General features: G+C 38.5%; 1 pseudogene; it reads right to left on the bottom strand.

The window, feature by feature from the left end:
• Positions 1-532: 532 nt before the first annotated feature.
• Positions 533-3837, bottom strand: LOC148815468 (uncharacterized; annotated as a pseudogene).
• Positions 3838-4498: the final 661 nt, after the last annotated feature.

Raw genomic sequence — 4498 nt, 5'->3', positions numbered from 1 at the left:
AGAATTCATCTTCGTCATGAACTGTCCAGTTGTTGTGCAAATAAACTCTGCTGCCATATTGTGACTAAATAACATACAATGCAAAAGTTGTAACATTATTAGACACTAGATGGCAGCAGAGTTCATTGGCACAAGTGCTTGGTAGAGAATGCACATGGCTCAAAAAAAGAACGTGTTTATTAAACTGCATCACCATACTTTTTTGAAGGTGAAAAAACATCCATTAGTTTCTCACTCAATATATGAACAATCAGTCTAAAAGACATTCTTGTACCAAAATGACAAAAATAAAAGTGCAATTTAACCTGAGACTTTTTAATTTCTTAAGTGAAATGATGAACATTCTATCATAAGTACACTCAAAACTCATATTATCATCTTTTATGCTTATATACAGTGTATAAAGGTACAGACTTGGTCAGATGGCCTTTAAATGCGTACTGTGAATAAGTATACCTTACCAAAAGTTTTGAATGGTGAAAGATGCACATATTTCTAATCTGGGTAGTCTGTAGGTTGACAGACTAAAATACTAAATTATGTCTATTACCCATATATTACTTTCCAAAATTGTGTTCATTTCACACCTGAAGTCAGGATAGCTATCATAATGAATAGACACTCTCAAATACCAGCCACATGTATGTGCCATAGGTCTTCTCTCAAATCCTTGCATATCAGTGAAGTCAACAGTTACAGTCTTGCCAAGAAAGAGATCTGAGCCTGTGTTTCCTTCCATCACACTCTCGCAGGTATGTTGTAATATGCTTTGATATTTCCTTTTCCTGTGCATTCATTGTGCAGAGAAACTTCAGTGACTGCATGCGTTTCCTTGCCGTTGGCTGCAAGTTTTCATACACAGTTTCCATTTTCTCAAGGGCTTTGCTGAGGGGAGCGAGTACACTTTCCCACTGTTCGATAACATACTGTAAGCAGGCTCTTGAATAAGGGTTTTGCGAGCCTGTTCTTGCAGAATTTGTTCAATGTTGTGTGCACTTGGCATTCTTCGGCAGCTGTAGTTGTCCAAGATTTCCAGTAATTCATCTTGGTCAGAACTGTTGAAGTCTCTGCGACAACATTCCAAGGTATAACGGTCAGATTCTGAGACATACTTTAGAAAATTGTCAACAAGATCACTCTTCACATATCCAAGAGCTGCCTGTTCCAAGATTACAGGAGCAAGCTTGATGAGCAAATACTTCTCTTTCTGCCAACCAAAAGAAATGGTATCTTGAAAGTGCTGCCTGTTGTACATTGTTCATAGAATTCATGCCAGAATTCAGAGAGGCAATCTCTGAGAACGCCTCCTCATCATATCCATTCTCATATTGCCCATTTGATAGTAGAAGCTTTACTTGAATTTCTGATTGAGTATATGAAAGGTGTTCCTCAGTGAAATGTTCAATAAGCTCAGATAGTATTTGGCTGCGATGGACAACAAGAATTTTTTTGTCTGGTTCCTTGTGCCAGAGGCAAAGTGTCTTCTAGCCTTTGTTCTCCCATCTCAGAGAGGTCTCCATTGAAAATTGTAATGATATTGCTATCCTCCACATTTTCCCCAGTAGTAGAACTTTGCAGAGCTAAACCGGAATCATCTGTGACATTTGCAGGATAAAATTGTGCCACGTCATCACTGCCTAAGTTCAAATCATTTCCAGTATTTCCAACATAGATGACATCTAATGTTTCTAATTCCAATGGTGGATCAATTTGTGAGTCTGTAGAGGGAAACTCCTGTGTGTTTTCCTGTGAGGGACCTGCAGTGTTTGATTCTTGCTGTCTCCACACCACCACTGTCATGTTTCTTTTTGGTTGACTGATAGAACCTCATGACAGTTAACTTTGAAGCTTCATATAGAGCTCCCACTGTACTGTCCTCATCTAAGGAAACTTCTTGGTCATTTGTCAGATCCACCTCAGACTCAGAAATATTTCCATGTGCATTCTTTCCATCTGGGAAAAACAAACTTATTGCCTCCGCTATGAGGTCTTTTTTTTCCAGTGCTTTGAAACACTTAACTTTCGTGTTCCACCACCCTTTTTGGTTCTCACCTGGATAAAGCCTCCTTCTCCTTCCTCATACAGCATCCAGCCCAACTCCACTTTCCTTACTTTCCTCTCTGTGTTCCCCTCTTGATGAGGAGTGATATTTTCTGGATGCTTATGCTTTTTTCTTTTATTCAGTTTTGACTTCAGTCTATCAAAAAGCTTTGATTTCCTACTGTTGGGCTGTTTTTCGTGTCTCCTACAATATCCCATCACTGCCAATCTGCCTCCATAAGACGGCAAATAATTCCTCATCTGTTCATCTGTCATTAACATCAGGACACTGGCATCAATCTAAAAATGAATAGTGTATTACCAATTTTCAGTTTCAAAATACCATACTTAAAGCATCATTTTATGTGGATCAATATGCTGATACTGGTTTAAGGGAAAAGTCCATTTGGGATTGTTGAGGTATAAAGTGAAAATATCTACTATACATGAAAATATCAATATACTGTACAGTACTGTGCAGAAGTCAGAGACCACCCTTGCATTTATTTAATTTTCAGTTAAAACAGCCATTCAGTGCAAATTATTTAGTTTTTGGTGTCAGAAAATAATGCAAGAAACATATTTGACAGAAAAGTACACTAAATATAACATCAAATCAATCAGTATTTATTTTGTCCACTCTTTACTTTTGTGCACCCTTCTGGCACTTTAAGTCTTCCACCCTTCCACTCAAACAAGTTACAGCTGTGTCCTCCCAACACAAGTTGATCCCAAAACTGTCACTGACATTATATTAGAACACTTTCCATTAAAAGTGACACTAACATTGGGTAGACACTAACATTGGACACTAACTACCCAAACACACCACAGCTGCCTTGCATATATCTTTGTCATGTGCATCTGAAATGGCTAGAGGCGATATTTCTGATAAGATTAGCTATAAAGATAATTCACTTGCGTTAGGAAAATATAAGTCAAAGGAAAATAAGTGAAAAACAAGAGTTTCCAAAACTGGAGTTAAAAATTACTACAATATATAGAGAAAATGGGACTCCTAACAATCGTGCAGGGCCTGGTAGACATCACCATCACATAGACAGAAGTGAATGTTTTTATCACTCCTGCATCAGATCTGAAAAAAATCCACAAGTGTTTCTGTCAATACTTCCATTGTAAGAAGACAACACAATGCAATGGGTCTGAAGGGGTGTGTAGCTGTCAAAAAGTCACTATTTGAAAAGGAAATAGACAGAAGAGAAGAAAATTTGCCCTAGAACACCAAAACTGGACACTTGAGGTAAGTAAGGCTTTATGGACGATGAGTCATTGAGTGGATTTGGATTTGGATCGGCAGAAGCAGAAAATACAACCAACTTCTAAGACTGAACTTTGGAGGTGTTTACAAGAAGCATGAAAAAATATCCCAGTGGATTTATTTGAAAAACTCAAAGAAGGTCTCCTGTAAATAATGGAAGCTGTAATAAAGGCAAAAGTTGGACACACTAAACAATGAAAGATCTGACATTATATTTAGTTGTGGATGCTTTTGTGTAAATTTGTGTTAAATATATGTTTCCTGGAATAATTTCTGACATTGAAAAATAAATTAATTGCACTTAATGGCCGTTTTGACGGGAAATTAAATAAACGAAAGGGTGGTCTCTGACTTTTCACAGTACTGAAAGTGCGGTCAATATCTGCAGTAGGTCAGTGGGAGTTAGTTACAATAAACATGAACACATCCATTCTGTTAACTACCTTTACTTCCTTCATTCTTTCGATAGTGGACTCTGGAATGTCCCTCTCCCTGAGGAAATCGATAAGATCCTCCATCCTGCAATTGTGGCCTAGGAAGCACACATGGGACAGTGGTGCAGCATTGATTAGTTAGCATAGTGTAATTACCTAGCCTCCTGTTTGCCCAGACTCCAACAGTATGCATTATAGTACATTTAGAAGTAGTCCAGGACAGGCAATGATGACCAACCCTCGCCACAAATTTGCATTCATGTTACTGTGCTGAAATAGCTGCTGGTAAAGTGTTTGCAGGAGCTGCCTTGTACAAACAGACGAAACCCCACAAGAGTACAGGCCTACTGTTAGTTTTGACTCATTAATTAGGTCGCACTTGAAAAGGTTAAATTGCTCAACCAAAGTAGCTCTTGCATATGTTTTTTTTAAACTTAGCTACGTTAGTCTATGTACAGTTTACGCAGATGTTATTTAAGTCTGTGAAATGTATGAAGATATCAGTAGAATGTGGCACTGTACGTGGACTGAATTGTGAACAGTGGATTTCCTATGCCAGATGAGCAACCTACTGTACTTTCATTGCTGGCGCCAGAAGTGACGTCAAAACTGTGAGACTTGAAGTCGGAATTCTGAGATACCATAGCTCGTTTTTTTTTACTCCCTGGCGGAAACGGGCTTCCTGTGGTGTGAAACAGATCAGCGGGTCCGTGTTCCCAGTCAGGCTATTGTTGCTCTTTTTTCC

This window comes from Atractosteus spatula, chromosome 25 (assembly GCF_055471065.1).
Source record: "Atractosteus spatula isolate fAtrSpa1 chromosome 25, fAtrSpa1.hap1, whole genome shotgun sequence".
In the NCBI taxonomy this organism is placed as follows: Eukaryota; Metazoa; Chordata; class Actinopteri; order Semionotiformes; family Lepisosteidae; genus Atractosteus; species Atractosteus spatula.
This window is presented reverse-complemented; position numbering and strand designations above follow the sequence as displayed.